This window comes from Muntiacus reevesi, chromosome 5, assembly GCF_963930625.1.
Source record: "Muntiacus reevesi chromosome 5, mMunRee1.1, whole genome shotgun sequence".
NCBI lineage: Eukaryota > Metazoa > Chordata > Mammalia > Artiodactyla > Cervidae > Muntiacus > Muntiacus reevesi.
Window position 1 is genome coordinate 108,658,036 of NC_089253.1, and position 17,777 is coordinate 108,675,812.

The window sequence follows — 17,777 nt, forward strand, 5'->3', positions numbered from 1 at the left end:
GTGCCAATACATTTTTGAAGACCCAAATTTTAACAAATAAAATAGACAAATTCATAAGACAAGAAATCATAGAGTACTTTGGCCAAAAAAAAAATCTTTTCAAAAATCTGGCTCAACATTCTGTTTGCTGGTTTTATATATACTGTATAAACAGTGAGCATGGATGTGAGTGTTATAGCTTTTTTAAGGGAATGAAGTAATGTCTAGCTCACTTTTCCAAGGTTATGCAGGAACTACAATGCTCTTTGACAGCAAACAGAAGTGCAAAGTCTGCATTTCCACCATTACAGTGCAAAGCACCAAGAACTTCCTGCAAAAGATAGCCAGCACAGAGAATCTGGTCAATGTCTGCAGCAGGAAAAATTAATGGTGCAAGAAAGGAGGGACGTGATGGATGGTTGGGAGGAGGTTCAAATTTCAGAAGTGGCTCTGCAGCTTCAGAACATTTTCTCTGGTCTCAGAGAAAATGGACTCTGGACTCAGTTTGCTCAGAAGTTTGATTGAGGGCATCCTCCTCACTTGCTAAAAGTCTGGGTGAAATTTCTATATCGAAGGTGCAGTGTAGTTGATTAGATATTTTAGCTGAGGTTAGAGTGACAGGACTGCTCTCATTTATCGATTCCCTAGACTTGGGGACACCTTCCTTATCAGTTACCAGGTCATCACCTGGACCCCTGAAGTTAATATTTTCTACATCTTCTACTCCAGCTGAAGTATCTGTTAATTCTTCTGTCTTCACAGATATGGCCTAATGAAAGGAGACTTGTGAACACCGTTCACTCTGGGTAGCTATAAAATGCTCACTTGGGGACCATCTTTGGGAAAGGTATTTAATACCTGTCTGGCCCTCAGTTACTGTCTCTGATTGACAGATAACATCTTCAGATGTAGCTGGTTTACTACAAAAGACCAAAAATTCATGAACTTCCTTTAAGGCTGCTGTTATAGATAAGCAAGATTCCTCTGTTGACTCCACAGAGGGCTAACTGCCACAGAGACTTAAAGAGACTTATATTCATTTGTTCCAGACATTTCAACATTATTTTCCAGAAGCTGTACATCCTGGATGGAAATGGACTTACTCAAAATTTCAAAGGAAGGGTTACATTTCTACTTCCATCAAGGGACTATCTAAGGTGAGATCAGATACACCAATGTTCTTGACATTAGTATTCTGATTGCCTGCTAAATTAAACACAGAAACTAGGGATTTTTTTACTGTATCCATTTACATAAAAGTTTTTGAATTTGAGGAGCCAAAGCATCCTGCTGCTCAAATTCTACCTGAAGGTAGAAAATTTTTCTCTTAGCCTGTCTCTTTTCACTGTAGTTTCCAATCAACCACTTCTTGTTGATTCTGTTACCTTTCTTCAAGAAGTTCAAGGTCTTCAGTGTTACAAAGATGTTCTCCATCATGTGAAGCATTTTGTCATGTACCCTCATGCTGTTCATTCCCTGGATCTTCATGTTGTTGAAGGCTATTTACTTGACTCAGGTACTGATATTCTGGATGCCAATCATTTTAATCTATAAGCCTCTGTAGTTCCTGCTTCCTAATAGTTGTGACAGATAAACTAGCTTTCTGTCTTGTGTGGAGATGAGATTTGAGGCCCTGGGTGTTCCTTTCAGTTTCCCAGGTGGCTCTGGGTAAAGAATCTGCAGGAGATGCGGATTCGATATCTAGGTCTGGAAGATCACCTGGAGGAGGAAATGGCAACCCCACTCCAGTATCCTGATGGGATAATCCAGTGGACAGAGGAGCATGGTGGGCTACAGTCCATGGGGTCACAAAAAGTCGAACACAACTGAATGAGTGACCACACACATGCTTCTTTCGGCAGATTTCTCTAGTTCATCTGCACCAATGGCTTCTTTGAGTGAATTCTGCAAAGGAATAGCTGTACTCTGGTTTGCCGGAGCACTGTCTGCTGAAGAAGCACAATCAGAAAGGTCCTGTAGAGGAAGATGTTCTTTCATTTCTGAAAGTAATCTGGAATTTAGCTGAGGCCTTCAATGTCTTCACAACTTTAGGTTCAATGCTGTCTGGGTCACTGGGCTTGATGGGGGGAGCGGGAGCATACTGAAGCAGATAGAATCACTAAGACTTAAGAATTACCAGTCACGAGTTTCTGTCAGGAAAGATGGGCTTGATGGTTAAAAGCATTTGAAATTGGTGATGATGATATTCCCAGTGAGTTAGCTCCTTTACTGCTTTTTTCCTCTGGTCTGGGGTCCACTCCAGCTGCAGTACACACATACTATATATATGCATTATGGCTTCTGACATTCTGCATCTTGTACGGATTTCTGAAGGGCTTCTTGGTCTGCAATCTCCTTTGGCCTCTTACCTGGCCCCATATGCCAATTGGGTACACTCTGGTAACTCTCCCTCAGGAAGGAAGATGGTCTGTGAGCCTGTGGTGCTCATCATGAGTACATTTTTCTTGAGGTCAATGGAACATTGATGCCATTTCAGCATGCCAGTCCTGGAAGCACATCTACAGGCTCTTCCTCAAGTACAGAGAAGGAACAAGCCAGGAAATCTACTTCCTTTTGAACCTGAACTAGTTGTACCCTTCCAAGAATCTTCTGGGAGCCCATTCCTGTGCCATCCCTGCCCACCAATAGTCCACCAGCCTCATTGTATTACAGATTTCTGCACGAGCTTGGTTCATAATAATCATCTGGGCACCTGAGTCAACAAACACTTTCACAGGATGTCCATTCACTTCGCAGTTAATACAAAGCAACATTACTCAGCCCAGACTTTCCAGAGCCTCTTCCATAGCTATTGCCATGTTTTCCTCAATGGTCTATTACCTTGTATCTTCTATTTCTGCCTGAGTTTCAAGATTATAAGGGTCCAGAGAAAAGAGACCAATCCTTTCTTGCTCTCTCCTCATGGCTCCATCAGGACCCTAGAAAATTTCACGGCCTCTGAGCAGAGAATCTGCCAGGGGTGGATTGTGTCCTTCAGCAAAGACAGCTCAGAGGGGGTTGGCAAGCAATATGTCTCAGAGCAAGTCTGGATTGCTCAAGGCCTGAAGTTATTTCTCCAAGAGATGAGTGGGACATCTGGGCTCCTTGTAGCTGGCTGTGGGAATTTGGGGGTTTTGCGGTTTTGTTTTTTCCTTGAAGGTTGATTTTATATTAAGAGGTGAGTCTTTCATACATCTAAGTAAAATAGACTATAAAAAAATAAGTACCTCAAAATAAAATGGCTGTTAGCATACCTCCCCATACCCACTTCTCTCTCCACACCTCTCACTTTAGGAAGTACTGTTGACTGTAAGTATCCAGTTGTATTCCTTTGAAGAAAGCGTTTTGATAGACAGCGGAGTCTGTTGGGGTAAGTTTGAGAACTGCGCCAGAGGTCGAGGGTCTGCTTTCTCCTTCTGCCGTAAAATCCCAGCGCCGCCATCTTATGAGCCTTAAGCAGCACATGGCCCGCGGTGGTCTGTGAGGTCTTTCAGCGGAGACGGTCTGTCTCTCAGCTGCAAGAAAGTCGGCTTCAAGCCCGCACAGCGCGTGGGAGGTGTGCAGCTGCAAGTCGGCGGCGACCGGGAGGGAAAGTGTCACCTCGAGGAAGGCCCTCCGCACGCTGTACACGGTGAGCAGCCTGGCCCTGGCCGACCCGGCTCTGCCCGGCGCTGCCTCGGCTGGGCGTCGGGGCGGCGGCGGCGGGGCCAGGCTGGGGCTGCAGGCAGCGGCCCAGGCGCCCGCTCGCCCGCTAGTTGCTCCGCTCCCTTACCGTCGCTCGGTGACTCCCTTGGCGAGCCGGGTCGCCACCACCCGCCTGTGAAGCCGTTTGAGACTGCTGCTCAGGGCTGTTATCTGGTTAAGCAGATGAAGGGTGGAAAGTATTAACTCATACTTCCTTTTCTCGTTTTTGACGTTGCTCTTCTGAAACAGACAGTAGAGTTTTATGTTTCTTGACGGTAGAAGAGAGGGGAGAGAGTTGGAAGAAAAAGAGGGGAGCACCCCTTCTTAGGGGAAAGACTGAAATGATAACTATGACATTGCCATGAGAGATTATCCTGGAACAACAGCCTTTAGACCATATTTTAAGACTGGAAGTGTTATATCCATACTCCCCCACCGACCCCCGTTTTTAAGCAACCTTTTTTTCTTTTAAGTCTTTATTGAATTTGCAACAGTATTGCTTCTGCTTTAGGTTTTGGTTTTATGGCCAGGAGGCCTGTGGAATCTTAGCTACTTGACCGGAAATTCAACCCACACCCCCTGCGTTGGAAAGGGCTGCTAGTCTAAACCACTGCACCGCCATGAAAGTCCCTGTAACCAACCATAATCTTATCAACTCTTTCACCTTCTTCTTCATTGCAGGGCAGCTGAAGATGCATTTAGAGAGCTGACCCTAACCTCTGCACAAATCTTCATTATAAAAAACAGTGTCAATTAAATGTATCATAGACCTAAATGTAAAAGCTAATACTATAAAACTTATATTATACATACAACTTCTACAAGAAAGCATAGAGAAATTTTGTGACCAAAATTAGGTAAGGCCAAAATTTATTCGATTTAGCACACAAAAAAGAAACCATGAAAGGGGAATTCTCTGGCAGTTCAGAGGTTAGGGCTCAGCACTCTCACTGCTGAGTTTCCTGGTTCTATCCCTGGTGGGAGAATTAAGATCCCACAAGCTGTGAGACCAAAAACTAAATAAACAAATAAAACTTAAAAATAATTTTTTTTAATTCAACTGAAAAAAAAAGAAAAGGAAAAATTGATAAATTGCATGTCATCAAAATTAAACATTTTAATTTCATCAAAATTAATTATTTGCTGTTGACAAAAATGTCAACTGCATTGATTAATTCATTTTAAATTATTAAATGTCTATCATGTGCTAACACCCTTTTAGGTGTTGAGTTATGGCAATGAGCTGGATTCCGTCTATTACACTGGACTTGCAGAAAAAGGAAAATCTTTAAAAGATTTTCAACAAACGAAAAACACAAAGCAAAGTTTATTAACACAAGCATCCCTGCTCTATGTTTTTAAACTTTTTGGTTAAGTACATGGACAGGATGCAATACCAGGAAATAATGGGAAAGTACTGAGAAATAAGTAGTGTATTTTCATTTGGTATTTGTTGAATCTTGTATCATTTGAGCAAGAATACTAGGGATGTGGATGCAGGATAAAGAACATCAGAGCTTTGGAGGATGGTCTGAGGCCACATTTTGCTCCAGATTGTGTATTGTACTGTGGGACATGAGAATTAGGCAACCACGGGTTAGATGATTAGTTCCTCCCATGAGCTGTGGGATCTCAGATTGTGATGAAAATGCCTAGCTTGTAGAGTTGTTGTAAGGATTAATGAGGCAATAAATGGGCAGTGCATAACTATACCTCAGTAAAAGGAAACTCACTGGATGATGACAGTGATGATCATAATAAAATCCAGTCAGTTTCCAAAAGTTGATCAGGACTGAAAAAGTCACCTGTTAATTTTGAGAAATATGCCTGCTCCCCTAGGGCTTACGGGAGGATTGGGACACTTCCTTTCCTCTCCCCTTCCTGTGCTTATGACAGGTATCACTAACCACCCCATCACAGCACTCTTCAATTAACCTAGATCAGGCTTTGAAGTCCTCTCCAGGCAGAAAACTCTGATATGTTTACAGTTATCACTGGAGATAAATGTATCTGCCATTCCTAACTTAAGGGTTCAGTAGACAACTGAAGAATGACTATAAATTAACTTTTCTTACAAAGGCCCAAGTAAATCCTAACAAGGGACGACTAGGAGTTCCAGAAGGTGCCTGGTCACAATATACTACAAGTTTATATCCTAAATAATCAGTCACTGGTTGACTTTTTATTTAGTTAAACTGTGTTCTGTTCGTTCTAAATTCAAAAGCAAGTGATTGATCATTTACCCAAGTCTTGGGATTTCTTGAAAGTAAGTCTGACTTTTCAAGCCTAGACCCATATACCTGCCATCTCATTTTATAATTAGAGGGGTTTTTCTAGGTTAGGAGGCCCTTGAGCTCTATCTGACGGGAAATAGCTCCATGAGGCAGAAAGAAAACCTGTCAGGTCAATGTTCTGGTAATCTGACTCAGCTAAGGCAATGATGCTCAAAAGGGCAGAAGCTCCCTTACGGCATGGTTCTCAGCCTTGGCTACTGCATAAAATCAACTGAACAGTTTTTAAAACCCCTAATGACCAGGAATCGGTCCTGGTCAACTATTAACACATCAGAGGCTCTACAGATGCTGCCCAAGTGTCAGTATTTAAGTTAAAGCTCTTACGGTAATTCTATGTGCAGCCAAGGTTAAGAATTATTGTTCTAAAGTGTTTTGGAAGTTTATAAGGTGTCTCTATTGTCCCAATAATTGGGACAGAGATTATTACTGGCATTTTTCTTAGCAGAGTTATGGATAAGATGTTGTAATGTCTTATAATGCCTAGGACAATTCCTTCCCAATAAAAAAATCACCCCACCTTTTGAATGTCTTACTGGATATCAATATGGTTGAAAAACTTATATGACCTAGAACTTAACTGTACCTTACAAATAAACACAAAGTATTATTTGCATATTTTTAATTTATACACACAGAATTTTCCTGGAATGTAATCAGCATTTAAATCAAGGTAAAATCTTGCTTTATTTAGAAATTTACTAGGAGTTGCTTACCTTGTCAGATAGTCATTTCGTCAATATCAGCACTACTTGTGGTATTTGAGTTGTCAGCATTTGTAGCTGTGGTTTCCATGGTGATGCTATATATAGGTGACAGTATCTGATGATCTCTTTGTGCTTGAATGTTTAGATATTGCAATGTATATTACTTTCAGGGAAGACCAAGTTTTTTTGTTGTTGTTTACTTTAATGGCTAAGAAATAGTTAACAGGTTTTATCACAGTGTCAGTGTTTTGGGATCTCAGAGATTTTGCACCTGGAGATATGCTAGTATGTCTGGACACTCTTAGGGTCTTTCAAAGTAGAGCCAGGCAACACCTTTTTCTGTTTGTTTGTTTGTTGTTTATTTTTTCAACTGTCTTTTGCCCTACTATCTCATTCTTGCCTCTGTGTTAACTTGTGAGAGCTATGGCTTCTCTTTAGGAAAATCTTAACTAGGCGATCTGTATTTTTATGAACAGAAGAACTAGAACTATTCTTTTGGGGCTCATTCATAAATCTTAAAAGCTAGACTCTTAACATTTCCTTTCCATTTTCCATCCAGCCCTGACTTTGCTCACCTTGAGTACTGTATTTGCTAGTGAAGAGATTGATTTCCCTCATTCAGGGGGACACCATCTAGTGTTGCTGTCAGAGTCCATCCAATCTGTGCCACATAAACTGTCAGGTCTTGTAAGCATAATATACTAGGGTCTTTGTCCAGGAGCAATCCCCTGTGTAACCCAGTTTTTCACTGCGAGGACCTTAAGTACCACAGTAGGAGGTGGTAGGGAGGGGTTCATAGCCAGCTGTGGATTTCCAGCTGAGGAAGCACTGAAAAGGGACCATAACCCCATATTACAAAAGCTCATATTTTGAATAGGATAATACACAAACCGTTCCAGATAGAGGAGAATCCATCTAAATGTTAAGGACCCTCCAGAATGAAGGTTTCACAGTGAGTATCCGACACCATCTAGTAATAGAATTTCTTCTTATTTAAGGAGAATTAATATTTCTTGAGTACTAATTAATAGCTGGGAATAGTATTCAGGCTTTTATAGTCATTGTCTTCACTAATTCTCCCCAAAGCACTTTGAGTTAAGAACCAGCAAGTCATATTACAGATGCTGCTGCTGCTGCTAAGTCGCTTCAGTCGTGTTCGACTCTGTGCGACCCCATAACGGCAGCCCACCAGGCTCCTCTGTCCCTGGGATTCTCCAGGCAAGGATACTGGAGTGGGTTGCTGTGAAAACTGAAATTCAGAGAGGTTAAGTTACTTGACTGAGTAAGTGGCAGAATCTGGACAACCCTAGTATGTCTAGCTTCATGGTTCAGGAGATCAGCTGCCACGCTTAAGGCTCCATTGCCTTACCTAACACGTTGTATGTGCTGTAGTTTACACCTGCTTCCTTGTATTTGCTCCTGGCGTATCCTCTGCTGCTGCTGCTAAGTCACTTCCATCGTGTCCGACTCTGTGCGACCCCATAGACGGCAGCCCACCAGGCTCCTCCATCCCTGGGATTCTCCAGGCAAGAACCTTGGAGTGGGTTGCCGTTTCCTTCTCCAATGATGAAAATGAAAAGGGAAAGTGAAGTTACTCAGTCATGTCGGCATATCCTCTAGTCTTACTCAAAATCCTGGGTTTGACCAGAGCCCCCAGCTAACTGGACCAGTGAGTGCTGTCCCTTGGAAATAAAATGTGAGTCACAAATATGAGCCACATTTGTTAATTTTAATTTCCCAGTAGCCACACTTTAAAAGGTAAAAATAAGTAGATGAAATTAATGTTAATATGTTTTATATAACCCAGTACATCCAAAGTGTTATAATTTGAGCATATAATCAATATAAAAATCATTAATGAAATAATTTGCACTTTTTTGTACTATACCTTCACAAGATGTTGTATAATTACACTTCCAGCACCTCCCAGTTCAGACTGTACCCACATTTTAATTGCTCAGTGTGGCTAGAAGCTACCGAGTTGGACATCGCCAGTGTCGATGCAGAGATCTCAATCCTCATAATAATCTTAGGTGCTCTTCAGAGAGCAGGAAAGAAAGAAAGAGCAAGTTTCCAGTTATTTGCTTGATTTAGTACAAGAAAAGAATAAAAGGAATAAACTCTACAATTTCCATTTATAGCTATAGTCATTTTTGCCTGAGAGCAGATGAGAGGCTGAGTGATGAGTCTGTGCCATTGCATGACATTCTCTTAGAGGGGTGCTTGACACAGAAGATCAAGAAGTCCCAGACCCTGTCCAATGGGTGACCCATGAAGCCAGCTCACCGAGGGCATCCAGTTGGGTCACAATCAGCTCTCAGTACTCACATTCACTCTCACACCTGCCCCAGCATGAGAGGCAAGGTACATGAGCCAGCCCTCAAGAACATGGCACAGGCTCTGTTCCTCATACACCAATTCTTATATCTGAAAAGCAGAGGGAAATCGCAAACCTTCCCTGCCCCCCAAACCTATGGAGAATCCTCTACCCTAGTGGTTCACAGACTTCTGCACACATCACAGTCACCTGGAGGGCTTTTTAAAACTCAGATTGCTGGACTTTAGCCCAAGAATTACTGATTCAGGGAGTCTGGCGTAGGGCCTGTGAATGTGCATTTGCAATAAGTTCCCAGGTGATGCTGCTGCTGCAGGTTCAGGGACCACACTTTGAGAATCAGCACCCAGTCCTAAAGAATCAATAAGTAATTCAAGAGCAAGAACAAATCTAAAAGGCACAGGTACCATTTTCACCCTAAATGAGACCAATATGATTTTTACATCACTGATATGTTTGACTGTTTTTCCCCTGCCTCCCGTTATCTCCTCTAGTCCAGGAAGGGATAACGTGAACATGAGGAGAAGAGACAACACTGAAGGGAAGAAATTAAGGGGGGGTGGGAAAGCTGGAGGGAAATAAGGAGGACTGCAACAGATCACTGGGAGTTCAGGGTGGTGGAGAATCACGAGAAACCAGGACTCAGGAGGAAAAAGAGCAGCAACACCCCCCACCCTGGCCCATTCCCCTCAGCTAGGACAGATGGACAGATTAGAGGCAAGTTTGCCAAGTCACAAAGGCATCTCGACAAAGATGATTTTCCTCTTTGCTTTTTAAGAGGGGACACTGTGTCTGAACTCTGTGTGACAGCAGGCAGTAGCAAATACATCAAAGAGTCTGGGACACCCTTTGGTGCGAGCTTCTTCATTTCTAACCTTTCAGGGCACCTGGATGTTAAAAGGAGGGGCAGTGAGACTTGCTGAGTTGCAAGCAGCTGGGGATTTGGAATGCATCTCTGGAGATACATGCTGAGCCTGGCTCAGAACTTCCAAGAAAACTCAGTGGGAGGGAGGAAAAACAGTGCAATGACATGACGCCTGGTAGGGCTTGCCTCGGCCTTGCTGAATCGCCCAGAGATTGCGTTCCAGCTGTACTGCAGTGACCCAATGTTCCAGTAAACAAGGGGGGATGGACGGGACAGACCTCAGATCAGGCTACGCTGAGGCTTTTAAAATAGAACACAGGGGGCTAGCTGGGTGCGGTCAGGGTTGAGGGGGTTGCCTTTGTGCATTTCCTGGATCAGGGCGGTACACCCACACCACCCACCAGACACACATACACATCCTCACTTCCAGTGGAACTTGGACAAATATCAAATTCTCAGTTGGTCTAATCTGCAATGGTCAGAAACTAGTGAACTCCTTTAGGACGTCTTCCAGGAACCCCAGAACAGGAGTGTTCAAAGGGGCCACTGAGTCAGGCCAAGGCAGGCTACTGACTAATACTGTCCACTCCCTAAGCAATACTTCTGCCTTCCAGAAAGAAGGCAGCAGAAAGACCTGCTGCAGACAAGCACAGTCAGTCAGTCCATTTCCCCATTTGATTTCATGGTACAAAACAACTGACTGATGATTCTATGATTCCTTGGGTTTTTTTCCTATCCTCCCTGCTTCACCCCTCCCTGTCTCACACCTATTTTCTTCTTTTCACCAGCTAGTGAATGGGCTTAAGTAGAAATCAGAGGGACTTAGTAAAAATATGAGGAAGAGTACTCAGGCTTAGAGAGCAAGGTTCTGGAAGTTCCTTCTCTAAGTGTCCGTCTGCCTGGGGCTTTGTAGCCTTATTAGCATAGATAGGTTCCCCCTCCCATCACATAAATGTGTGAGTGATATTTTGGATTCCACATGACTACTAGCTGACCAAATGATTTACTGTCCACACTGGGACATCTCTGAGAATTAGAGGGGGCACTGTTGAAACTTCTGGGACAAAACCCTTACCCAGGACATATGATCACCTGCATGACTGGTGGGTTCATTTCTCATCCTGCCTGTTGCCCTCCCACCTCACGTCACAAGTTACGTTTTTATTGTGGCCAATTTATCCTTTCCCTTTCCTGGTTTTTGACTAACTATTCCTTTATTTTCTCAGATAAAAGTGGTCTTCAGGTGATCATTAGATCTCTGTGTTGAAGTGGGGAAAAGTCAGGTTTAAAAAATCCCCCATATGAAAACCTGTATGACTCCTCTGCTGAAGATCTGAGTGGTGTTTTCCAGCAATCTCCAGAAGCTGGTTTTCTATTCCAGAGACTTACTTCATTCTGGATTTTAGTGCCCAGTGAGTATTGTCAGCTTTTACTCACCAAATGGTCGCGCCCCAATTTTCAGACAAGCAGAACAACATGAAAAACGGTAATGATGTCTTGAGTACTCATGGCAGGAGAAAAAGCCTTTCTCATACTGTTTTCCTTCAGGATGAGCATAGTAGGCCCAGCCTTCTTTCTATTTCTCTAGTGTGTGTGGATTATTTCTAATGCTTATAGCCACTCTGTGAAGTTCTAGTTATCCTCATTTTATTGACTAGGGCTGTACATTGAAGCCAGAAAAGGGAAGTCGGCAAATAGTGTGTGTGCCTGCTCATTTGTGTCTGACCCTTTGTGACCCTGAACTATAACCTGCCAAGCTCCTCTGTTCATGGAATTTTCCGGGCAAGAATACTGGAGTGGAGTTACATTTCCTTCTCCAGGGCATCTTCCTGACCCAGGGGTGGAACCTGAGTCTCTGTGGTTTCCTGTATTGGCAGGTGAATTCTTCACCACTAGCGCCACTTGGGAAGCCCCAGCCAAGTAGTATCCAAATCCAGATTTACCTGGTCCCAGAGCCCATGCCTGTGCTCCACCAGGCCATCTATGTACCTGCCTTTGCAAATCTGACTTGACTTCCTTCCCTAGGGACTGTGGGACCTATAGACTCTTTCGATGGCAGCCTTCATACAATGCCAAGGCCCCCTCATAATTGGCCAGCTTAGACTAACCCCCTGATGGACACTTGCTTATTCTTCAGAGACCTGTTTTTCTTTCTTTTCCATTATGTTTGGTGATGATTTCATACACCCGCAAGCCCTACTTACTGCACACCAAGACTCCGGCAGCGCCAGAAAACTACTGGGTGTGATAGAATGTGGGCTGGGGGTCTGGCAGTTTTGGCTGAAGTTCAGAGAGGTCAGAAAATCTCAGACCTGGTAATAAGGTTAGATTAAAAACAACAACAGCGAGATGAAAGGTGTAGTGACTTTGGGTCTAAGTCTCCTCTAGGAGCAAGACTCAGTAGCAAGCAAAGGTCTCCCAGGGCAAGCACCTGCCAGGGCCGCATTCTGTGCCTGGAAGCAGGGAACACATCTGCTTAGAGCTGGAACCAAGGTGGTGGAGACTAGGACAGACTAATTATCTGAAGTCCTGAATGTCCTTCCTCATCCCAACTGACTTACCTCTGATCATTCTGCCAGGTGTATACATTTCTCTAGCCCTGAAAGACCATTTCTCATAATGCCTGACTTCCTTCGCTTCCCTGGCCTCTTTCAAAATATAGCATAGTGTGCCCATGAGCATGGGCTTGGAAATCAGATATCCCTGGGTTTACTTCTATTGGCTGTGTGACTTTGGGCATGTTCTAACTTTTGTTTGTAATCCTCATCTATAAAATGAGGATGATAAGTAGAACCTACTAGAAGGATTAAGTAAAGTTATCATTCACCTGTTATAGGGTAAGCACTCAATAAATGATTAGTGTTTATATTACTGCTGTTGCTGTGGCTTGAGGTTGGCATAAGTTCTTCCTCCAGAATCAGCCAGCTTGAGTGCAATGGGAACAGAGAGAACATAAGAGATAAAAGGACTCTAACATCCATCTAGTTCAACTTCTTCACTTGGGAAGGAAGCTCATGTTCAGAGGAGGTTAATTGGCTTGTCCAGGGTTATTTGCCTGAATAGTTCCAACGTTCATATAAGGGAGTTAATTAGTTAAAGTAGGAGAAAAAGCTTTGGCTTTGGAATCAGACACGTGAATTTGTTTTCCACTTGCCAGCTTGGAGGTCTTAGACAAGTGACTTGACCTAATTCTGCCTCATTTCCTTATGTTTGGCAATGAGTTAGTAGAGCCAGTCTCCCAGGATTGTGGAGAGGACTTAGCAGGCTGGTATAGATCATATACACAGTGGGCACTAGTTGCTTGGTTCCCCACACATCACTAGAACATTCCAGGGCCAATTATTACAATACAGCCTAGTGGAAGGAACTGAGTGCAACATGGAGCTTGGAAACACAATGAGCTTTCCCTGAAAGTTGAAATTGGGACATTGAGAAATAACTTTTGCTTATCAATCTGCAAATGCCCACTTTACAGAAAGTTTGATGCATTACTCAGACAGGAATTCCCTCTGATGAGGTTGAGAGCAAAGACTTGAGAAGATGATCTGTGGTCTGACCTAGGACTCTAAATGAGGGAGAATGAAGAGAGCTGGTGCTGGAGTGGAGGAAAGTAGTCAGGGAAGATAATCTTGAGGACTTTAAACTGATCTTGTAGAATATCTTCCAAAACAATTTTGAAAGCACCCTAGTTTCTAGACACAAATTGTATTTTGAATTGGTAACACAAAGTAGGGGGTGGCTTTGAGATGGGTGGCAGTTTTTCAGATGCATTGGTTTTGGAATAGGGAGCACAAGGCAAGTTTTGGAATGAAAAGTGGGTTCTGGTGTGGGTTTGTTCCAAGATGAATATGGTGAAGGACATAGATACGCCACAGAAGCGCAACCCCTGAGTGATCTGATTACAAGTTTTGAAATGGACCCAGGGGCAGAATTTGGAAACTTAAAATGGAAAGGCCAAGGAGAAGCAATTTTGCAACTAGATAAATGACTGACTCTAAAAAGTCCTCTGGGGAGGAAAAGGTTTGGAAAATGTTGTGTAAGCCACTTCTAAATGCCCCAAGGGAATTAGAATGTACTTTTCAAGGGATAATTAGGGTGAGATTGATTCAGTCTGAGAGAGAACTGTGGCCTTGTGCTTATAATCCACCCAAATCCTGGGTAACCTGTGGAATGGAGAGTAGTGATGATTACCCTCAGTGGAAGGAAAGTATATGGCCCTGTTTAACAAACAGAGAAGTGAACAAACACAGCAGAGAAATTTTTTCGTAAACTGTAAACTTCTTAAGTATTGGGCCTATGTCACCTGGTAGTCCTAGTGCCTGCCAGAGGGAACACATTCAATAAATATTTAAATGAAATAATGACTTGGCTGCCTTAGAAGATAGTGAGTTCACCAGCATATAAAGTATTCAAGCAGTAGTCCCACAGCAGGAACTGTAGAGATGGTTTCAAGATCTTTTGGATATAACTGATAATCATTAAGATTTTTAGCAATCCTAAGATTCTGGGCCTCCAGCATAGTGTAGTAATTCTCTATAACAGTTGGATCTGATTTGAACATTGGGGTCTCAAGTAATCATTATTAAAATGTTCAAGGAACTCCAGAGAAGAATGGATGAACATAGGAAAACACAGCAATCCAAAATCTACAGGATGTAGTAAAAGCAGTTCTAAGAGGCAAGTTTATAGCAATACAAGCCTACCTCAAGAAATAAGAAAAAATCTCAAACAATCTAACCTTACATCTAAAAGAACTAGAAGAAGAAGAAGAATACACAAAGTTATTAGAAGGAAAGAAACAATAGAATCAGAGCAGAAATAAATGAAATAGACACTAAAAAAATAGAAAAGATCAATGAAACTAAGGGTTGGTTCTTTGAAAAGATTAAAAAAATAAAAAAACCCGGATAAACCTTTATCCTTACTCATCAAGAAAAAAAGAGGGCCCAGATAAATAAGATCAGAAATAAAAGAGAAGTTACAGCCATCACCACAGAGAAACAAAGTATCATAAGAGGTTACTATGAACAATATACCAATAAAATGGACAGTGTAGAAGAAATGGATAAATTCCTCCAATCATGCAATCTCCCAAGACTGAATCAGAAAGAAAATATGAACAATCCAGTTACCAATAATGAAATTGAATTAGTAGTTTAAAAACATCCCCCTCTAAAAAAAAAATCTCCCCTCCCCAAAAATGTCCAGGGCCAGATGGCTTCATAGATGAGTTCTCTCAAGCATATGTAGAACAGTTAATACCTATCGTTCTCCAACTATCTGCAAAAATTGAAGAGAAAGGAATACTTCCAAACTCGTTCTATAAGACCAGCATCACCTTGTTAACAAAACCAGACAAAGAAACCACAGAAAAGAAAATATCTCTAATGAACATTGATGCAAAAATCCGTAACAAAGCATTAGCAAACAAAATTCAACAATACAGTAAAAGAATCATATACCATGGTTATGTGAGATTTATCTCATGAATACAAAGATGATTCAAATCAGTCAATTTGATATACCACATTAACAAATTGAAGAGTAAAAATCATATGATTATCTCAATAGATGCAGAAAAAGCTTTTGACAAAATTAAATATCCGTTTATGATAAAAGCTCCAAACAAAGTGGGCATAGAAGGAATATACCTCAACATAATAAAGGCCACAGATGATAAGCCCACAACTAACATCATACTCAGTGGTGAAAAACTTAAAGCATTTACTCTGAGATCAGGAACAAGTCAAGGATGTCCTCTTTTACCACTTCTATTCACTCTGCCATTGGAGATCCTAGCCACTACAGTCAGACCAGAAATAGAAATAAAAAGAATCCAAACCAGAAGGGAAGAATTAAAATAGTTAGCTTACAGATGACACAATACTGTATGCAGGAAATCCTAAGGACACCAAAAAATCACTGAAAGTGAAAGTCACTCAATCATGTCCAACTCTTTAGTCCATGGAATTCTCCAGGCCAGAATACTGGAGTGGGTAGCCTTTCTCTTCTCCATGGGATCATCCCAACCCAGGGATCAAACCCAGGTCTCCCACATTGCAGGCAGATTCTTTACCAGCTGAGCCACAAAAGAAGCCCTCAAAGGAAGCCACAAGGGAAGCCATAAGGGAAATACTAAAAAATCATTAGTACTAATAAATTCAGTAAGGTAGCAGGATACAAACTTAATATGCAGAAATCTGTTTCTATACACAAATAGCAAACAATCAGAGAAATTAAGAAAAATGATTTTGTTTACAATTGTATCAAAATGAATAACATACCTCAGAATATATCTAACCAAGGAAGTAAAAGGCTTGTACTTAGAAAACTATAAGACATTGCTGGGAAAAATTGAAGATACTACCATACTACCCCAAGAAATCTACATATTCAATGCAATCCCTATCAAAATATCAATAGCATTTTTCACAGAAGTAGAACAAATAATTCTTAAATTTTATGTGGAAACACAAAAACCCTGAATAGCCAAAACAATCTTGAGGAAGAAGAACAAAACTGGAGGTAATATGCTCCCTAATTTGATACCGTACTGTAAATCTTCATTAATCGAAACTGTATAGTACTGTCATTAAAACAGACACATAGGTCAGTGGAATAGAATAGAGACCTCAGAAATAAATTCACACTTTTATGATCAGTTAGTCTACGACCCAGGAAGAAAGAATATGCAATGGAAAATAAATAGTTTCTCAGTAAATTATGATGGGAATACTGGAAAGTTGCATGCAAAAGAATCAAACTGGACTTCTTTCTCATACCATGTATATTTGTGAAAATCGCTCAGTTGTGTCCGACTCTGTGACCCCATGGCCTATACAGTTCATGGAATTCTCCAGGCCAGAATACTGGAGTGGGTAGCCTTTCCCTTCTCCAGAGGAGTCTTCTCAACCCAGGGATCGAACCCAGGTCTCCCGCATTGCAGGCAGGTTCTTAACCAGCTGAGTATTCTTTATATACTTGAAATAGGTTAAAGTCTTAAATGTAAGACCTGAAACCATAAAACTCCTAGAAGAGTACATAGGCAGTATACTCTTTGACATCAGTTTTAGCAGCATTTTTTTTTTGAGATTTCAGTCAAAAGAAACAAAAGCAAAAATAAATAAATGGTACTACATTAGACTAACGTTTTGCACAGCAAAGGACACCATCAACAAAGGCAGCCTACTGAATGGGAGAAGATATTGGCAAGTAATATATCTGATAAAGGGTTAATAACCAAAATATAAAAAGAACTTGTACAACTCAACATTAGAAAATCAAACAACCAGATTTAAAAAATGGGCTCAGGACTTAGATAGACATTTTTCCATTGAAGACACAGATTGTCAGTAGGTACATGAAAAGATGCCCCAGATCGCTAGTCATAAGGGAAATGCAAATGAAAACTTCAATGAGATATCACATCACATCTGTTAGAAAGGCTATCACCAAGAAGACAAGAGATAATGAGTGTTGGTGAGGATGTGGAGAAAAGGAAAACCTTGTGCACTGTTGATGGAAATGTAAATTGGTATAACTACTATGGAAACCATTATGGAGGTTCCTCAAAAAATTAAAACTAGAACTGCCATTTATTTGAGCAGTTCCACTGCTGGGTCTTTAACCAAAGAGAACAAAAACACTAAGTTGAAAATGTATATGCACCCCAGTGCTCGTTGTACCATTATTTGCAATAGCTAAGATATGGATGCAATCTAAGTGTTCATTGACAGACAGATGTATGTCCATTGACATATATATGTGTGCATGTATGTGTGTGTGTGTGCGCGCTCAGTCATGTCCGACTCATTGCCACCCCATGAACTGTAGCCCTCCAGGCTCCTCTGTCCATGGAATTTTCCAGTCAAGAATACTGGAGCGGGTTGCCATTTCCTACTCCAAGGGATCTTCCC

At 41.6% G+C, this 17,777-nt stretch overlaps 2 pseudogenes; both read right to left on the reverse strand.

Annotated features, from left to right (window-relative positions):
* Positions 1 to 222: 222 nt before the first annotated feature.
* Positions 223 to 2,272, reverse strand: LOC136169409 (regulatory solute carrier protein family 1 member 1-like; annotated as a pseudogene).
* Positions 2,098 to 17,777, reverse strand: part of LOC136169410 (protein DDI1 homolog 2-like) — a 56,681-nt pseudogene continuing 41,001 nt past the window's right edge.